General features: G+C 50.2%; 1 long non-coding RNA gene across 1 annotated transcript; it reads left to right on the top strand.

The window, feature by feature from the left end:
* Positions 1–3,782: 3,782 nt before the first annotated feature.
* LOC122493551 lies at positions 3,783–5,764 on the top strand. The gene is made up of 2 exons (XR_006299919.1): positions 3,783–3,927; positions 5,524–5,764. It is a non-coding gene; the product is annotated as an uncharacterized LOC122493551 (long non-coding RNA).
* Positions 5,765–13,580: the final 7,816 nt, after the last annotated feature.

The following is a 13,580-nucleotide window of genomic DNA, read 5'->3' as shown; positions in this document are numbered from 1 at the left end:
CTGCAGAAGCTTTAAGTCTTCTCCCCCCAGGGCAAAGAACCAGTCTGCTTTGCTGAGAGCTCAAAATGCTGGAACTGAGTTTCACTGGCTCTGATTGGTCTGACTTTGGTCGTGTACCCATCCCTTAACCGGTGACAACCAGGGGGATGGAGTATACTAAGAGGGGGTTGGACATAGTCTCCTCGGGACCCGGATGTGGGTGTGTGGGACCGGGATCTTCACAGGGAGCGTGGTCATGATGGCGAAGGAGGTGGTTGTCCTGGAATCATAACCTGAGTAGGGGCTGTTACTGTCAGTGAGTGAATGGGGACAAGCTGACAAGAAACACTGACCCCTTACTCTCCATAGAGAGAGGGCTGCGGGGAACAGCTAAGAGGGTTCTTTGGGGTCCAGGCTGCAAACTGGGACATGAGTCAGAGAGAGGGGCCTTCTGCCTATTTTGGCTCAGAGCAAAGAACCGTTTTCTGCTGGTGAGGACTGAGGGCCTGTCGCCTCGGCCAGCTCCAGGCATCACAGCCTTCGTAGAGAAGCAGGGATCTCGTGGGGTACCCCAGACAGTGAGAGAGATGAGGTCCCTGCCTCAGTTGCCCAGTACCCAGCAGACATCAGCCAGGGGGTCAGCAGAAGAAACATCGGCAGACTGGCCGTGCGCACCTACCTGACACCCAAGGAACTTCCAGAGACGGTGGGGGTGGGGTGGCAAGTATACAAGCTTTCATATTGGTGAGCAGGGCAGCATCCTCGGTATGTGTACCTTTGCTGGATATGACCCTTTAGGCTGGGAGTCAAAAGATTTGGATTCTGGTCACCATTTGTTAGCTCTGTGACCTTAGGCAAATCCTTCTCCCTTTCTTGGCCTCAGTTTACTCCTCTGTAAAATGGGTGTGTTACCAACCTCAAGAGTAGATGTAGGAATCCGGCGAGCCAGGGCAGATGAAATGGGCAACAGCTAAAGTGCTGAGGACGGTCAGGGCCTGCTAACACCCTCCTTCCTGATTTCGGGAGGCCTGAGGGAGCCGATTGTTTGGGCTCGTTTGTGCCTGGAGGCCTTTGTATCTTGAGGGGAAGCCGAGAAGAACAAGTGTGCCCGGGGGAAGTTGGTGGACACAGAGACCCTGGGGGCCAGGCTGCCAGCTAGGGATGTGGGTGGCTCTCTGGGACACTCCCCTTTCCTGCCACTGAGTCAGAGGAAGGGACCCAGGCTGGGCATCAGCCCTGCAGGTTTTACCAGTTGTTGGGCGGCGGGGGGGGGGGGGGGGGGGGGAGGGCTAGAGAGAGAGGGAAAAAATACAAACAACCTCCTCCCAGACAGATGCAAATCTTCCTCTTGGGCACTGGCACTGGGCGGGGGTGCTCTTGGGCCCCAATCTGCACTTCCTCCTGGCCTCTCCCTAAAGCCAGCCAGCAGGGCCCTCTGGGGATGGCATGATTCCCAGAATGCAGCTGGTCGCAGGGACCCAGGCCTCTGGGTAGCTCAGATCATCCCTTCCCCAAGTTCTGGGTTCCCTCTATACTCTTCCCAAGCTAGAGTCCACACCACCCCTGGAGAGCTGGCTGGTTGGAATGTCTTCTCTCTGCCACGCTTGGCCTTTCGGTCCACCTGTGAATCAACTACTATTGGATGGAAACACTCCTTCCCGTATTTGCCCAGGCTGGGCAGCTTGCTCTTACTTGCCGAGGAAAGGCCACTCTGTTTGGCTGGTACTGGAGGCCCCTGGGGGTCTCAGACCCTGTCCACAGGCAGCAGTTACTAGGGGGGGAAAGGCATGGGTGTGGAGTCAGACTGGATTATAGCTCCTGGGCTTGTCAGCTATGTGATTTTGGACAAACTAGCTTACTTCTCAGAGACGCAGTTTCCTTATCTGGAAATAGTATGGCAGTGCCTTATGGGGTTGTCATGAGGACTGGAGATAAGTATCAAAGCTCCTAGCAGAGGTCAATAGACAAACCTTCTTGCCCTTGCACACCTTATCACATATGACTTTTCTGTTCCAATCTCCTCTCTGGCCAAAATGATCAGTTTGTTCAGCAGTCATGTGCTGAGAGTCTACTTTGCACCAGGCACCGTGACCTTTATCTCCACAGCCCTGGGAAGTTGATGCCTTTAAGCTCATTTGATTCCAGAGGCCACTGTGGCTTGGAGAGAGAGTAAGGGTTAGAAGGCTACCAGCCAGTAGAGCCGAGAGTTGATGCTGGGTCTTCAAGAACTAATGGGAACCCCATTCCATGGGCTTCCATGGACGGTTTCTCTGCCTGGAATGTCCTCCCACCTCTTCTCTTTTCTGGATTCCATCAGTCATTCAGGGTCTCATTCCTTCTGTTGCCTCCAGAACACCTTCCGAATCAGTGAGGACACTTGTGGTTGCGTGTGGTAAGAAATTCCATCCCAAACAGGCTTATGAAAAAAAAAAAAAAAATGGAAGTTTTGGTTCGTAACCCAAAAGGCCAGGTGATCTTATTTACGGGAAGGTTAACTAATAGCTCAACTAATGTCAGTATTTTCCTTTTGCCTAAATCTTGGCTCTGCCTTCTTTTATGAAAGCTGAAATGTCAGGCACCACATGGTAGTTCCAGCTCTAACATTCTTCCAAGTTTCAGGCATGGTGAAAGAACGAGTCTTGGGGCGCCTGGGTGGCGCAGTCGGTTAAGCGTCCCACTTCAGCCAGGTCACTAACTCACGGTCCATGAGTTCGAGCCCCGCGTCGGGCTCTGGGCTGATGGCTCGGAGCCTGGAGCCTGCTTCCGATTCTGTGTCTCCCTCTCTCTCTGCCCCTCCCCCATTCATGCTCTGTCTCTCTCTGTCCCAAAAATAAATAAAAACGTTGAAAAAAAAAAACGAGTCTTAATTTCTCCAAAGCCCAAATTTAGTCCTGAAATCGAGACACGTTGTCCCTGATCGGCTTGACATGGGTCAGGTGCCCATTCCTGAAACAGTCTTATGTCCAGAGGGCCAGAGTCCATGGCTTAGCTTAGACCTAAATCATTTGAATCCTTGGATATGCAGATGGATGGGCTCCACGCTCCTGTAGAGGGAAACAGAGGCATGCTTACCGGGAGACAGGTGAATGGATGCTGATGGCAAAACTGCGGACGTCCTCGAGCTATTGTTACTTTTCCCCTTTTCTGAATTCCTGTATTCCTTTTTTTTTTTTTTTTCTGCTGGGCATCTCTGCTGGGCAGCAAATTCCTTGAGGCCAAGGGCCCTCTGTGTGTCCCCGAGTGCTTGCTAAAGCCCCTGGAAAAGAATGGGTGCCAAGGATATGCTTTTCATTTGACTGACATGTTTATTCAGAACTTGATGCATCTAGCATGGTGTTAGTTCTATCAGTCAGGATTGACCTGAGGAGAAGAGAACCATTCTAGCCATCTTAAAGAAGAGGGGGTGAGGGGTGCCCGCATGGCTTAGTCAGTTAAGCGTCCGACTTTGGCTCAGGTCATGACCCCACGGTTCGTGGGTCTGAGCCCCACCTTGAGCTCTGTGCTGACAGCTCAGAGCCTGGAGCCTGCTTCGGATTCTGTGTCCGCCTCTGTCTGCCCCTCCCCTGCTCCACTCTGTCTCTGTCTCTGTCTCTCAAAAATAAATAAACATTAAAAAAAGAAATAAATAAAGAGGAGGGGCTTTCTGACTGGATATTACCTGACTTACAGAATCACTGTGAAAGTCGAGGCTCTAGGTTGAGCTTTTCGGAGCGTCCCCGTAAGTCACACTGAGGAACTGGGCCACCAAGAGAGCGGCTGTGTCTTCTGCAATCAGAAGGCACTGCCAACAATGCATTCAGAAGACACCCCAGTCGTGAAACCCTCTTCCAGCAGCTCCAGAAGCACGGTGTGCCTGACATGATCCAGGCACACTGGGTGCCCACGTCCTTCCTCTCAACACCCACCAAGCCAGCACCTGGACCCTTGAGTTTTGCTGACACCATTGAGGTAAAAGCAGACTTGCCAACCAAAGGAGAGGTAGTTAGACGTTTAGCCCCCACCATCCTTCCACTTTCAAATCTCATGTGAGTTGTGTGGGCAGACCTGAATTGTGTCTGGAATCTAGGAGAGTGTAGATTTATTTATTTATTTTATTTTTATGTAAAAAAATTTTTAATGTTTATTTTTGAGAGCGAGCGAGAGACAAAGCATAAGCAAGGGAGGGGCAGAGGGAGAGGGAGACCCAGAATCCAAAGCAGGCTCCAGGCTCTGAGCTGTCAGCACAGAGCCCGACGCGGGGCTCGAACTCACGAACCGTGAGATCATGACCTGAGCCGAAGTCAGATGCTTCAACTAACAGCCATCCAGGCGCCCTAGTAGCTGTGTTTTTTTTTTTTTTTTTTAACATTTATTTATTTTTGAGATAGAGAGAGACAGAACATGAACAGGGGGAGGGCCAGAGAGAGAGGGAGACACAGAATCTGAAACAGGCTCCAGGCTCTGAGCTGTCAGCACAGAGCCCGATGCGGGGCTTGAACTCACGGAGTGCGAGATCATGACTTGAGCCGAAGTCGGACGCCCAACCGACTGAGCCACCCAGGCGCCCCAGTAGCTGTGTTTTTAAAACAGTATTTTTTAGAGCAGTTTTAGATTCATAGCAAAGCTGAGCAGAAAGCACAGCATTCCTGTACCGTCCCTGGCCCCACACTGCACAGCCTCTTCCACTGTCAGCTTCCCCCGCTAGAGAGGTCCACTCGTTACAACTGATGCACCCCACAGACACATCACAGTCACCCGAAGTCCCTAGCTCACATCGGAGCTCACTCTCAGTGTGCACATTCTATGAGTTTTGACAAATGCATAAGGACATGTATCCACTAATATAGTATCATACAGAGTATTTTCACTGCCCTAAAAATCCTTTGTGCTCTGCCCATTCGTTCCCGCCTCCCCACTAACCTCTGACAATCACTGATCCTTTTTTCTTCTCCCAGAACTTTATTATTTTCATCCTGGAGAATCCATGTTTTGAGAGACTTAATTTAGGAGAAGGTAGTAAAGGGAACAGGCCTGCGGTGCCTGGGTGGCTCCGTCGGTTAAGCGCCCGACTTCGGCTTGGGTCATGATCTCACGGTCTGTGAGTCGGAGCCCTGCGCCCTGCATTGGGCTCTGTGCCGACAGTTCGGAGCCTGGAGCCTGCTTTGAATTCTGTGTCTCCCTCTCTCTTTCTTCCCCTCCTCCGCTTGTGTGTTTCTCTCTCTCTCCCTCTCTCAGAAATAAACATTAAAAAATAAAAGGGAACAGGCCTAAAGCCACTATTTCTTGGATCAGCTGCTTCCTAGCTGTGTGACCGTGAGCAAATTACTTCACCCCTCTGTGCCCTAGGATCTTCTTTTCTATTAATAGTCCCTCCTCATAAGAATGATATGAGGAGTAAGTGAAATAATTCACATAAAGCTCTTGACAGTGTGTGGCATGCGGTAAAAGCTCAAATGTTTGCTCTGCTTCTTAGTGATCAACTCAAAGCAACCATATCCTGGGTGCAATTTCTGTTAAGCTTTTTTCCCTCTCACCTTTTTTTTTTTTTTTTTTTTTTTTTTTTAGAAAATGTCAACCTACTGAAAAATTAGAAGAGGAATACAATGAGCACCTATGAACGTTTCACCTAGATTCGTCAACCACTGACATTTTGCCACATTTGTTTTCTTTCCCTCTCTCTTACAGGAAGTTAGTTGCAAGTTTGCTGACGATTTCCTCTGACCAGATGAGCTATTATCTCACAAAAGCAAGGACGGTCTCCTCTATTATCACTATTATCACACTCAATAAATTTAAATTGATGCAATATTGCCTAATATATATTCCATATTAAACTCTCTCCGTGTTCTTTTTAATCTAGAATCTTTTTTTAAAAAAATTTTTTAACGTTTATTTATTATTGAGAGACAGAGACAGAGCATGAGCATGGGAGGGGCAGAGAGAGAGGGGGACACACAGTCCGAAAGCAGACTCCAGGCTCCAGCTGCCAGCACAGAGCCCGACGTGTGGCTCAAATCCGCAAACTGCGAGATCATGACCTGAGCCGAAGTCGGCCGCTTAACTGACGGAGCCACCCAGGCGCCCCTTTTTAATCTAGAATCTTAACAAGAGGCGTACATCAGGTCAACTGGTTATCCTCTGCCTTTTCTTTCTCTCATGACAGTGACATTTTTGAGGAATCATTGTCACTTGTTCTAGATACTAGCCTTTAATTTGGATCCGACTGTCTCATGGTTAGAACTGGATGAAACATGTCTGGGGGCAAGAATACTGCATGCGTGATATTCCCATTGCATCATATCAGAAGGCACAGAATGCCGGTTTGGTCCATTATTGGTGCTGAGTTTGCATAGGTGGTGCTGTCCACCAGATTTCTCCAATTTAAATATCTTGTTCCCCTTTGGAAGTCTCTGGGGACCCTAGGTTGGGAATTGCCGACCTAGTGTCCAAGTGTTTAATGTCCATTTTATGGGTGAAGACAGTAGAGTGTAGAGAAATACCTGAAATCCCCTGAAAGTCAGTGGCAGGGCTGAGGCTGGCCCGAACCCAGGTCGTCCTGATGCCCACCCAGCTCAGTGCCCACCCCAGGCCCTGTCTCTGATCGTGTCTGAGCAAATGCTGAGAAGGGCTCGTCCTTGAGCCTTCGTTGGGCGAGGGTCTGTATTTCTTGGCAAGTTCTCAGCCTAAGAGTCTGTTTCTGACTAGGAGTAGGAATGAAACACCATGGGATAGAGTGCGCGAGGGGCCATGGCTATGCTCCGTGGACACCAGGCCCCAAACACTGAGATGACGTGACCTCTAGGAGGCATCTAGTTCAACCCCAATCTTCCAAAGAGGATTGTGAGGCCCCACAGTAATGAAATGACCTGTCTGAGGACTCACAAACTTGAAATGCCTTCCAGGGAGGGTTAGGCTGGCTGCCTAGGAAGGTCTCGTGGAGGCAGTGCGGGTGGGGAAGGGATACAGCACTTGAACATATCCCATGTGTCAGGGTCTGCTCCGCAGTTCCCAGAAGCAGAAACTAGGTTTGTTGAGGACACCCAGAGGTGACTGCCACCCTGGCCCTGGCAGACATTAAGCCAAATTCTGGAGACCAAAGTCTAGAGTCCATTGTACCAATGGCAGTGGCAATGAAACAGTCCAGTGAATCAATTTCATCATTCCCTGGGGACTGCTTGGCACACCTTCCTTCCAGGAGGCACAGTGTCACGTTTCTGTTCTTTGAATTCATTTCCTCTACCCCCTGCACACCAGTCCCTCTCTCTTATCCTCTTTGGCCCATTCTTTCTCAGAATGGATACTGTATAATTTGTTGTGCCTTCCGAGTTATAATTACTCGTCCATCACATCATCTCTGAGGTCCCACCCAGATTGCCCTGTTCAGAGTCCTGGGTGCTTCAAAACCATTTCAATCACATAATCCCAATAGTCTCTTAGACTGGACTGTTTCAAAAGATTCATACATTCAATCAAGTATTGGTACATTCATTAAGCGCCAGACTCTGGGGACCCATTGGTGAACAAGATGATGAGGGACTCTTATCAGGAAAATGATGTCACCAGATATTCAGCTTATATACAGGACTGTGGTTGGGCATGGGGGGTGGGGACTGAGGACCAGTGAGAGGACTGTATCTCTGAGCCCTGTAGGAGGCCTTGGTTTCCAGAATAGGGTGCTGGCCATGGGTCCAGATCTGAAGACGTAATGTCAAAGCGTTTTATTGGTGTGCTCAGGAGCACAGACTCTAGGGGGCCCCTGACTGGCTCAGTTGATAGAGCATCTGACTCCCGATCTTAGGGTCATGAGTTCGAGTCCCCCATTGGGCACTCGAAGTTCCCCATTCCTTAAAAGAAAAGAAAGAAAGAAAAGAGCACAGACTCTGGAACCTGATTCTACCACTATGTAGCAAGACCTTAGTTTCCTTGTCTGTAAAATGGTGGTAATAATTTTACATCATAGGATTATAAATTGAGGAGACAGAGCAAGTATAGTTTCTAGCTTCCTGGAAAGAAGGAGCACCATGTGCGACTCCTGAACTAGGGAGTACAGGAGGAGCAGGTGGGTTTGGGGTGGAGGACGCCCTATCCCATCTGGGATTCTTCATTCTAAGGACCCCGTGTAAGGCATCTTCCTGGAGCTGCTCAGCAGGCAGTTGGATGCTGGGTCCTAGGCTCCATAGAAAAATCCGTGCTGGATTTTCCATTTCATTTAGACTTTTTCTGATCCATTCTTTTAAGTTGAGGCCGTATGGGGCGCCTAGGTGGCTTAGTCAGTTAGGTGTCCAACTTTGGCTCAGGTCATGATCTCAGTTTGTGAGTTCGAGCCCTGCGTCGGGCTCTGTGCAGACAGCTCAGAGCCTGGAGCCTGTTTCAGATTCTGTGTCTCCCTCTCTCTGCCTCTACCCTGCTCATACTCTGTCTCTCTCTCTAAAGTAAATACATATTTTAAAAAAATTTAATTTAGGCTGTATGGGTCACAGCCTTCGTGTATGGCTTACAGGTAGTGATGGAGTTGGGGCTAGAACTCAGTCTCCTTTATCCCGAATCTTTCTGCTTCACCAGGCTCTACTCTCTTACTCCAAGAGTCAATAGCTTCTATGTATCAACTCTTCCTATTGTCAGATGCTATGCTGGAGCAGGTACCTGGATTCTCTTTTTTGGACCTCATGATCCTCTGAGATAGCTACTGTTACAGAGGAAGAAACAGGGGGAGGCTTCAGGAAATTAAGCGTGTTGCCCAGGGTTTTGGAGTAAATGGCCACAGGTCTGCCCAACTTCTGTGCCCATGCTCAGAAGTGTATGTGCTAGGGCAGAGCTGTCCAATAGAACTTTCTGTGATGATGGAATGCTTTTTTGCACTGCTCAATGGGGTAGCCACAAGCCACATAGGCAGATGAGGAACCAAATTTTTAATCTTATTCTATTTAACTTAATTAAAATTTTTCTAAAAATTAAAAAAAATGTTTATTATATTTTTGAGAGACAGAGCATGAGCGGGGCAGGGGCAGAGAGAGGTAGACACAGAATCCAAAGCGGGCTCCAGGCTCTGAACTGTCAGCACAGAGCCTGATGCGGGACTTCAACTCACAGACTGTGAGATCATGACCCGAGCTGAAGTTGGACGCTTAACCGGCTAAGCCACCCAGGAGTCCCATAACTTAATTTAAATTTAATAGCCACATGGGGGTGGTGGCCACCATGCTGGACAGCACTGTCCTATTTCCTTCCAGAAGGTCAAGAAAGACCCAGAACTTCTCCTCATGCCTTGTTGCAGTTACATGGTTCATAGTTAGGGTCAGGATCATCTTCAACAAAACACGGTTTCTGCCACAGGCTACTGAGCTCCTCAAAATAGTAAGGCATTCTAGCCCTTGAGGGTTAAATAGATATTTCCTGCTGCCCACGGTGTTCAGAGGCACCAGATGGGAAAGTTGGATGGTGTGGGAGGTGCGAAGGCCCCTAGTGGCTTCTGGGATGGGGAAAGGAAATGTCCTTTTGTGGCATCCCGGAATGGCTGGCATCCCAAGCAACAGGCTGTTACCTGGGAGACAAAGAGCACTGGAGACTTCCCAGGGGCCGCCGGCCTGCAGAGGGACCACCCCTGGGGGAGAGTAGCTGGAAGCAAAGGGAGGGTTGAGGAGAGGACCAGAGCAGGCTGGATGGGGCATCGGGGGACAGCAGGCGAGGAGATGCTGGGACGGTGCCAGGGTTTGCCTGCTGCAGATGGCACTGCTGAGGGGGAGCGAGGGCTGGCAGCGGCTGTTGGCAGTGGGGTGGGGGTGCCACACAGACAATGGGGACTCGAACAGGCTTGGGCAGGAGCAGTACTCACTTCTAAGTCCCTTGTCGATTTAGAAGACCCCTGGTGTAAGCCAACTGCCTGTACCCTGCAACTGTCAGCAACAGCCTCGTCAATTAGAGGCTGAGAAGAGGCTTGTTACCATGTAAGCAGCACCTTCTGTGGCTGCAACAGTGCCTTCCTTCCCCTCCTTCCCCCCGGCAGGACGATTTTCTAATTACATCTAGCCGGGAACGCCAAGTGTGTTTCCCACTGCATTTCATTTCCGGGCCTGTTGAACGCAGAATTAATTTTTAATCACCCTGGAGGTGTTGAGTTTAATTACCCAGATTGAAAATGACAAGGAGAACAGGATTCAGAGGGTAACTTCTCGGGGTGCTTCTTGGGAATGGGGAGCATATGTATTTTCCGAAGGCCGTTGGGGGGCATGTCTTGGCCGTCCAGCAAGCCCACAGTAGACCCAGCTCTGCAGTAGGGGTGCAGTAGGGTTCGGGGTGAGAGGAAGTAGAAAATGTGATCACTGGAGAAGCCCAAGCACAAAACTCAGAAGTAGGACCCAGTCCTGGACCTTCTTTCCTCAAGTTCTCGGTGGTAGAGGAAGGCTGTTCATCAACCCACGCAACCCAGTGCTCTTTATGCTATGTCACCATGTCTGTCCAAGTCCAGAAGCCAGTAGCAACTGAGAGTCGATATGGTTGCCCCAGATGGCCCTTCCCCTTTCCTGTTTGGGCATGGGTAGTCTTGCCTAGGGCACCTGCCCTAGGACCAGGTGCCATCCAATTTTCCTTACAGAGATTGGTGTAGGTGTGGGCATGTGATGCCATCTTGACCGATGAGTTGTGGGAAAAAGTGAGGGGGCAGGTTCTGGAAAGGCTGTTTTTTGGTTCTCAAAATGAGACACACAAGAGATGCCCCTCTCTTCTACTAGGTATTGTATCTTGGTGTGAGGATTTAAAACCTGGAAATGGGCAGCCATTGTTTCACCATGAGGAGATCCCCTCGAGAATGTGGCTGATATTCTGAGGATGGCAGAGCCTGAAGAACCTGGGTTTTCGGTTATGCTCCTGAATGAGCCAATACGGAACACCGTACCCAAGACCCTTTTGTTAGCTGAGGTAATAGAGTCTATGTGGCTGCAGTCATCTTAAAGAAGGTTTTCCGTTCCTTGTAGCCCAGGGCATTTTAAGGGAGACGTAGACACTCTACCAGTGCTTTGCATCAGTTACTTATGTGTCGTAGCTACAAATACAAATTACAACTTGGATCCTGCTCTCAAGGGGCTACGGTTGAGTGGCAGACAATGTGGTGTAGTAGGTGTGGTGAGCTGAGGCTGACCAAACTGGACCAGGAGTGTTCAGGGAGGGCTTCTTGGAGGAGGTGATGTTTAAAGGAAAGGAAGGTAGGCAGCAAAGGTGGTGGAAGGGGCATTTCAGGCCAAAGATCCCCATGAACAGAAGCAGGGCAACCCGCGATAGTCTGGGGTCTTCTGAGGACCCTGCTGGAGTGACTCCGGGGGGCGTCTGGGCCAGCACACGGGGGGAGGCAAGGGAGACAACCGGGGCACTTGCACAAGCCTGAGAGTGAGCACCCCCTTCGATGTTATGTCCTAGCATCTCATCTGGCCCTGGAGGTGACGGTGTTGGAGGAGAGGGCAAGGGACAGATCCGGGAGGGCTCCTAGCAACTCTGTCCCGGTGAGCCATCAGCAGCCTTTGAAGGGCTTCCTGGATTTTAGACTGATCTCCCTGGTCACAGTACAAAGGAGTGCTCAGCAGGAAATAAGGTGCAAGTGAGGCAGGTCAGCAATGAGACTTTTGGGGGGCCCAGAGAGATCAGGGGACACTAGAAACGCGACACATCCAGCAGGCTGCGGCAGGGTGCACGGGGCAGGGGAGGTAGTGTCCACTCCTGGCTTTGGAGGCCTGTGGGGGTGGCCAGAAACAGGGTATGGAGGTTGTGGTCTGCTGTTTACCGACAGCAGCGTGGTGGTTCCAGCTCAGGGTGGTGGGGAGCCACGTGGCGGGGAGCCACGGAGACTGGAGGGTGCCAAATTGAGTCCTGGAGGGTAGGGACCAGGTCTGCAGTGTTTTCTGTGTTCCTTACAGCTTGAGTTTCCACTCGTGGTCTTCGATCATCGCTCCTGACTTAGCCCTACCCCCACCCGCCTACGGACAGTGGGGAGGAGAGTCCACCAGACTGGAAGCTGCAGGAGGGCTGGGGTTCTGGCTCAGAGTCATGGTTGCTGAGGCTCACCATGCCAGGCACGGGGGCCAAGCCTTGCATATTCATCCAGCCCCACTTTATCCTCACAACATCCCATGAAGTGGAATGTCGTATCTGAAGCTCTTTGGGTCTATTTAACAAAGATTGATTGAGGACCTTCTAGGTGCCCAAAGCTGGAGATACAGCATTAACTTAGACAAATATCCTTGCCTTCTTGAGGCTTTTGGTCTATTGATTGCAAGTGTCAGAAAACTATCTCAGACTGGCCTAGACAAACACTGGTAGGTTTCTATAACTAGGACAACACAGGGTAGATCTTAGGCAGAGTGGGAGCCAGGAGCTCAGGTGAAGTCTTTGACAATCTTCTCCTATGAGGGTCTCTCATTTCTGCCTCTTTTTTTTTTTGCTTTTGCTTTATTCTCAGGCAGACTCTTGCTGTGCTGTGCTCACTCCTGCAGCTGGCAAGTGAGATCATTGCCAGGAGAACCATAAGAATGGGGAAGAATGGAGAACAGTGGTTTTGGAGAAATCATGGCAGTGGAGGAAAAGAGAATAGATCCCCCCCACACACAGGAGGGGAAACTGAGGTTAAAGAGATAGTAAATGACTTGCCCAAAAAGCAGTTAGTATACATCTGCATCCAGAATTTCAATTCAAGTCTCTTTGACTCCAGCACCTGAGCTCTGATCTCTGATTCTCCAGTGCCTCCTTCTTTCCCGGGCCTCCTGTGGGGCAGAGGCAGTGTGTGGCAGCAGAGAGAGGGGCTCTGGGGTCGGTCGAACCTGGGTTAAATCCTGGCTCTGCCATTATGTAAATAAACTCTCTGGGCCTCAGTTGCCACTTTTGTGAAATGGGTCTAATGATGCCTACCTCACAGGGTTATTGGGAGGATTACATGAATCCTTTTACAGGATGTAGAACTCCCTGGGAGAGAGCCTAGCTCATGCTCAGTGAGAACTGAATGAAGAAAAAATTTTTTTAATGTTTATTTATTTTTGAGAGAGAGAGAAACAGACAGAGGGCAAGCAAGGCAGGCAGGGGTTTGCAGAGAGAGAGGGAGACACAGAATCCGAAGCAGGTTCCAGGCTTTGAGCTGTCAGCACAGAGCCCAATGCAGGGCTCGAACTCATGAACTGCAAGATCATGACCCAAGCCAAAGTCGGATGCTCAACTGACTGAGCCACCCAGGCGCCCCGAGAACTGAATGGATTTTTAAAAATAAATCATCCAGTGGGAGCTGAAAAGAGAATTTTTAATGGCTGAAAGGATGACATCTCTGAGCTTACATAGTCTTTGAGGCCACCTCAGTGGTTAGATACTTCCCTGAATTTCCTCCATGCTGGGGCAGGCAGAAGGGAAACTCTGAGAAAAAGGGAGTCAGGGAGACGGGGGAGGGCTTCGCATCCTACCATGAGAATAAGACCCAATTTCCGGTCTGTCAATGTCAAGGGAAACGGAAATCCTGCTCCAGGGCCGGAGGGAAGCCCCCGCCCCATCCCCACCAGGGGATGTGCATTCACGTGGGGGAGGGAGGGAGGTGGGCGCTCCTCTGATCTCCTGTCTGGGTCCTCCCAAGAGGCCACTGGAAAGCCTTGGGAGTG

This window comes from Prionailurus bengalensis, chromosome D2 (assembly GCF_016509475.1).
Source record: "Prionailurus bengalensis isolate Pbe53 chromosome D2, Fcat_Pben_1.1_paternal_pri, whole genome shotgun sequence".
NCBI classification, from domain to species: domain Eukaryota; kingdom Metazoa; phylum Chordata; class Mammalia; order Carnivora; family Felidae; genus Prionailurus; species Prionailurus bengalensis.
Note: the sequence above shows the minus strand (reverse complement) of the source record. Positions and strands in the feature narration are given on the sequence as shown.